Source organism: Ursus maritimus, unplaced genomic scaffold (genome assembly GCF_017311325.1).
Source record: "Ursus maritimus isolate PB19 unplaced genomic scaffold, ASM1731132v1 scaffold_1, whole genome shotgun sequence".
In the NCBI taxonomy this organism is placed as follows: domain Eukaryota; kingdom Metazoa; phylum Chordata; class Mammalia; order Carnivora; family Ursidae; genus Ursus; species Ursus maritimus.
The window spans coordinates 70,004,611-70,011,515 of record NW_024423343.1 but is presented as its reverse complement, the minus strand read 5'-3'; positions in this window follow the sequence as shown (position 1 = coordinate 70,011,515).

Genomic DNA, 6,905 nt, shown 5'->3' with positions numbered 1-6,905 from the left:
GTGCGTATCCGTATTTGTAAGCAGTAGTTGCCTTTAGGAGGGATGCGGGGGTCTGGGATGGAGGAGAGTCATACATTTTACTGAAGACCCTTTTGTACCATTTGGCCATTTTTCCACATGCACGCACTTCTTTAAAGAAGGAAGATACTGTAAAGAAATGACTAATGTTGTACGTTATCAGGTGAGGCGGAAACCAAGCAGCAGTGTAAAAATAACTTGGGCTACTGCACTGTAATGCTATTATGCAGAATGCTAGATTATTTCATGCTCTGACAATAATACCATTCACGGGTCGTTTTAGAGTTTCCCACTTCACATACATTATTTCGGTCAGAATTAATCTCTTTCATCTGTACTTTCATAGCAATGAAAATGTTTTAAGAACTATTAATGTTAAATGATGCTCTGTAAAGTTTGGAAAAGGAGAGAAAAGAAAATTATTTGTTTAATGCAACATCCATGATTTTATTCCCTTCCATTCTTTGTATATGCCTTTGGGAAAAATACAACTAAAAACGTACATTTACTTAATGGACTTTTCTGTTTATACGATTTCACGTGTTTTCCTGGGTGTTGTGTAATTGTTCTTCTTATCTTTTTGAAAAACTGCTATTTTTTTGGGAATGCTGTGGTTCCTTTCCCTGTGGCCCCTGTGACTCACTCATGCTTACGTGCTCTGTGTCACAGGTGTGTTGGTTTTCTGGGTTGATGTTCATCTCTTCCTATATCCTCCGAGCTATGATGGCCCCTTTGTCACCAGACTGCAGGGAACAGGGAAAGGGCTCAGCAAGTAGTTCTCAAGGAATGGGTGTTCCTTTTGGGCTTTACAACAGCATTTTAAGGGAGAGATGGTAGATATGTGCAGTTTTCAGCCAAAGAAAGAGATTCAGGTTAAGCAGTCTTCCCAAACTCACATAGCAGCAACCTGTAAGTGGTGGAACTCAACCTTGAATTCACTTCTCCTGACCCCAGCCATCTTTCCACTGTTCTTGAAATCAGAATTTTCAGTAGGTTTTGTTGGGGAAAGAGATGGTGGGGTTCCATTTAGAATGAGTGAAGAGGATTTTGACCTTTCTGAAAAATTTAATTGCTCTAGTGTGTGTTCTGGCAATGGGTGAACTGGGTTCAAACCCCAGCAGCCTCTTTGACAAGCGTATGGCCTTGGGCAAGTTACTTAATTAACATCTCTGGGCATAAGCTTATAATAAGTTAAGTAGATATACCCTACCTCACAGGGCTCTGACAGTATACATAAAGCTTTTAAGATGGTGCCTGGCACATGGTAGGGGCTTATTCAATGCTAATATAACTTCTTTCCCTCACGGTTTGATGAAAAAGAATAATGCCAGTGTTGGTAAGGGTAATGGGGAAATGAATGCTCTCATACAGTGTTGGGGAAATAAATGGGGACAACTCTTCTGGAGGGCAGTCTTTCAATGTGCTAATTTAAAACATGCCAGCTCTTTGACCTAGAAATTCTAGCTCCAGAAATTTATGCTAAGAAAATAGTTGTATAAACACATAAAGTTATATTACATGGATATTCACTGCAATATTGGTTAATAGCAAAAAAGTGGGGAAACCAAATGTTTACCTCAAAAGGAGCTCGGTGATAAACTTGGTCCTGCAATGGAATAATAAGCTGCTTTGTATAGGGTGAGAGGGAACTGAAGAGGGAGATGTGGAAAGATGTCTTCTATCTACCGTTAAGTTGAAAAGCAGGCTATAGCATATTAAATGTATACACACACACACACTATAGCATATAGTATAGTATAGTAGTATGCATGCCATCATTGCATTAATGCTTTTTTTCTTCAGAGTATATATTATATAACTGTTTGGCACATTTGAGGGTCTACTATGCGCAGGTTGTAGCCCTTTTAAATGGGTTGTTTATGTAGAAAAAAGTCTGGAAGATCTTTGGGTGGTAGGATTGAACAGTTTTCCCTATTTAAAAAATTACTTCTAGGGGCGCCTGGGTGGCACAGCAGTTAAGCGTCTGCCTTCAGCTCAGGGCATGATCCTGGCGTTCTGGGATCGAGCCCCACATCAGGCTCCTCCGCTGTGAGCCTGCTTCTTCCTCTCCCACTCCCCCTGCTTGTGTTCCCTCTCTCGCTGGCTGTCTCTATCTCTGTCAAATAAATAAATAAAATCTTAAAAAAAAATTACTTCTATACTATTTTTTCCTAATACAGGAACTCTTTACATGCTTCATCCTGGTATTCTGCATGTTTTATTTTTATTTTTTATAATGTTTTTTGAGAGAGGGTGAGAGCACGTGTGCGTGAGCGGGTGGAAGGGAGGGGCAGAGGGAGAGGGAGAGAGAATCTTAAGCAGACTCCATGCTCGGTGTGGAGCCCAATGTGGGGCTCCATCTCATGACCCTGAGATGCTTAACCTGGATGCTTAACTGACTGAGCCACTGGGTGCTCCAAATTAAATTTTCTTTTTAAATTTTTAAAAAAGTTGGTTACTAAAGTTTTCCTTTAGTTTGTCTAGAGAGAAGACATCGTCTTTTGTCCTGACTTGGGTTTACTCTATAACAAATAGCGTTTGGTGTCTCCTGTGTGAATGAATGTGCTAAGGTTTGGCAATGATGTTTCAAACATTGACAGTGTGTGTTTGCCGTTATCACTCTTAATCATTTAAAGAGTGCTGAAGAAATTAAATCATTTTAATATGAAAAACTTTTCAGGTGGTTTGGGCAAAGTAACTCTAGTGTACTTGACATATACCTCGTTTAAACTTTCAAGGAAGGTTTCTATCTCAGGACATGGGAGGTTAAACAATGGGTCCTAACCTTTTTTACTTCATGGTTTATAGATCACAGAATAGATTCATTGTTTTGTAATTAACTGTAGCAGCGGGATCTCTTTGTGGGGAGGGGAGAGTGAAGGCAAGGGGAGAAGGGGTTGAGAGGAATAGGGTAGTATATTTTAGAATACAAACTGCATTAGTTCTGAGAATGAAAAAAATCAGTCTTGATGTTCATATCTCAATTTGAGATCTTCATATTGAAAAATGTTGAGTTTTTAATATTTTAGATTTGCAGTCATTTAAAAAACAACTTAGAATCAAGTTGACTTATTTGTGGGCTTTGTTGTAATACTATTTTGCTAAGTCATATTTGGTCAACTTTACTGTATTGGGGCTTGAGAATATACTTTAGATTTTAAAATTGAGTTCTTGGCATTATATATGAATTATATCATAAAAGAAATGTTATTTTGAGGAGAAAATGGATCATATAGCTTCTTTTTTTTTTTTAAAGTGACACTAAAGGTGTGTTTATGTCTGGTTTTGAGTTTGTTGGAACAGATGACACTAGTCTCAGTAGAAAGATGACAGGCTTGGAGCTGGACAGAGCAGAGTGTGCATGGAAGTTCTGCCATTTCCACACTGAGTGACCATTTCCAAGACCAATCCTTGCCTTGCTGGTTGTGAAGACACAGAGAGACAGTGCACAAAGCGTCTGATCCTTGTCTGGTTAAGTGTTCAGCACACAGGAGTTCCTCCTGCGCTCTTACCCTCGAGACGAAGATATTCTGTGTTTGCACCTGTGTGTGATACGGTCCTAGCTAGAGCTGGCTAGCTAGCTGGTGTGCTAGCTGAAAAGTTATGATAAGCTGAAATTCAGTCATTATTTCCATTGAACTTTTCCATGTAATTGATGGTTACCAGTGTTTGTCTTACTTTCTTTTAAAAAGCAAGATTTGGGGGCACCTGGGTGCCTCAGTCTGTTAAGCGTCTGCTTTCTGCTCAGGTCGTGATCTCAGGGTCCTAGGATCAAGCCCCACATCTGGCTCCCTGCTCAGCGGGGAGCCTGCTTCTCCCTCTTCCTCTGCATCTCCCTCTCTTGTGCTCTCTTTCTCTTTTTCCTCTCTCAAATAAATAAATAAAATCTTAAAAAAAAACTAAGATTTTTAGGGATGGGGTGCAAATTCCAACGTAAAAATGTTAATCTTTGAAAACCCAGAGCTAGGCTCCTGTTACCTGCCTCCTGAATGCTATCAAATTTGCTACAGGCTAACCAGGTTCTATTGGGTAATCCTTCCCACCCACCCCCAAGCACTTGGCTGGAGGGCATATAGCCAGAGGGTCAGACACTTGAAGCTGAAGCTCCCAAAATGACAGTAATGGCTTAGGCTCTTCCTTGGGTTTTTATAGAATTGGCTAATGAGAAAACTTCCAGGTGGATAGGTCATCTTATTAACACCTGTCTGCATTCACACAGCCTCTCCCGTCTTCTCCCCCCTTAACTCTTTCCTGTCCTTGAAGGCTCTGTCCAGGCCCCACATTTCTCAGGATGCTTCCCAGACAGTGCTCACTTCCACTCTGTACTTCTGTCCGTGGTAAACATATTAGCATAGGCACCACTGCCCTCGTCTTTGATTATGGCTGACCCAGGGCACCCACCAGCTGTGCCTTTTGCTTGCTTTTCTTTACATCTCTACCTGGATGCAATGTGGACTTTCGGGACACAGTTCCTAATTTTGTTTCTTCCTCTTTGTCTGGTCCAACACCTTGTGTCTTAGAAGAATCCCCTATAAAGGTTCCCACACAGCAAACAGTCTTCTCTTTACTTTCAACTAAAAAAAATAAAGAAAGATAAAAAGGAACTTAAAAAATAATTTTTTGGTGTGTTCCTTCCTTCAGTGTTTTCATAGGCATACATGCACAAGATATGTATGTTAAATGACATGCTGTCATTTTTATTATATAGTTTGCTGTTTTACATACACATGGTGTGTATTATCTAATATTAATATGTATTTTACAAGTGATTTGTAATGATTGTGTATTAGTCATATTCCCGCCTATAGGTAAAACATGATTTTTAATTTTAAAAAAATTTCTATTAAAAAAAATTTTTTTTAAAGATTGTATTTATTTATTTGACAGAGAGAGACAGCCAGCGAGAGAGAGAACACAAGCAGGGGGAGTAGGAGAGGAAGAAGCAGGCTCCTAGTGGAGAAGCCTGATGAGGGGCTCGATCCCAGAGCACCGGGATCACACCCTGAGCCGAAGGCAGACACTTAACGACTGCGCCACCCAGGTGCCCCAAAACATGATTTTTTAAACTACTTACTTATTATTGAATTTTAAGTAACACTGCAGTGAACATTCTCCTTCCACAGCTTTTTAATTTTAATTTATTTTTTGTGGGGAAGGGGCAGAGGGAGAAGGGGAGGGAGAGGCAGAAGGTTGGAGGGAGGGGGGAGAGAGAGAATCTTAAGCAGGCCCCCCACCCAGTAGGAGCTCAATATAGAGTTCAGTCTCACAACCCTGAGATCATGACCTGAGCTGAAATCAAGAGTTGGATAGATGCCTAACTGACTGAGCCACCCAAGCGCTTTTTTTTTTTTTTAATTAATTTTCTTTTAAGTAGGCTCCATGCCCAGTGTGGGGCTTGAACTCACAACTATGAGATCAAGAGTCACATAGTTCACCAACTAATCCAACCAGGCACCCCTCTCCTTCTACAGTTTTATTGAAAGACTTCCAACACCTTAATTGTGCTAAAATCAACTTAATACAGTAGTTTAAAAAAAATGAATTTGTAGAATCTGTTATTTTATTAGTGTCCAAGTAATCTTCATGGTTTGAGACTGTTCTAGTTGTTGTAGGGTGCACTCAGAAATAAATATTATAGGGGCGCCTGGGTGGCTTAGTCGTTAAGCGTCTGCCTTCGGCTCAGGGCATGATCCCGGAGTCCTGGAATTGAGCCCCACATTGGGTTCCTCTGCTGGGAGCCTGCTTCTTCCTCTCCCACTCCCCCTGCCTGTGGCTGGCTATCTCGCTGGCTGTCTCTCTCTGTCAAATAAATAAATACAATCTTAAAAAAAAAAGACAGAAAGAAATATTATAGTACTAAGGATCAAATAAACATATATACTTATAGAAAGGGATGTCAGGTACTTAAATAGGTTATTTATATAAAATAGATACTAAAGAACTTATGGAAACAACGTAAGTGTCCATTAGTGGATGAATGCATAAAGAAAAAAATATACATGCATACTGGAATAATATTCAGCCCTAAAAAAGGAGGAAATTGTGTCTTCTGTGACAACATGTAGGAAACTGGAGGGCATTATGCTAAGTGAAGTAAGCCAGACAGAGGAAGACAAACAATGCATGGTATCATTTATATGTGAAATCATTTCTTAAAAAAAAAAAAAAAAAGTCAAACTTGATAAACAGAAAGTAGAAAAGTAATGGATAGGGGATGGGGGAAATAGAGTTTTGCAAAATAGGACAAATTTTTAGTTATGAGTAAAGTTTGAGGATCTGGTTTATAACATGGTGACTATAGTTGATAATACTGTATTATAGGTAATTGAAATAAATTTGCTAAGAAAATAAAACTTAAAGTTCTCACCAAAAAAAAAAAAAAAGGTAAATATGTGGAATGATGGATATGTTAACTTGGGGGTAATCCTTTCATAAGGTGTGTATATCAAAACATCACATTGTGCACAATAAATATCTTACAGCTTTATTTGTCAATTAAATGTCAGTACAGCTGGAAAAGAAAAATAATTTTATGCAGGAACTGTATACAAATTAAAAGCAAAAAACTGGAGAGGGTGTGTGTGTGGGTGTGTGTCCCAGGGTGAATGCAGAATTTGACGAAAGAATCTACCTGTATTATAGTTGTATGACAAAGCCTCACTGAAAGGAATGAGGGGCAAAAAGCATGAACCTGGCAACTTTGGAAAATGGTGTTTTGAGTAGACAGTGTATTGTTTTTGGTAAGGTGGTTTCTCATGGAGTACAGGTTAGCAGTTCTGAAACTGCTTTACATGTATTCAGGGCTTGAACAAATGAATAAATGAATGGTGGATGCTGGGAGCCAGCTTCCTTACTGTTGAGAGAGGGGAGTTATTCATCAGCAAAGG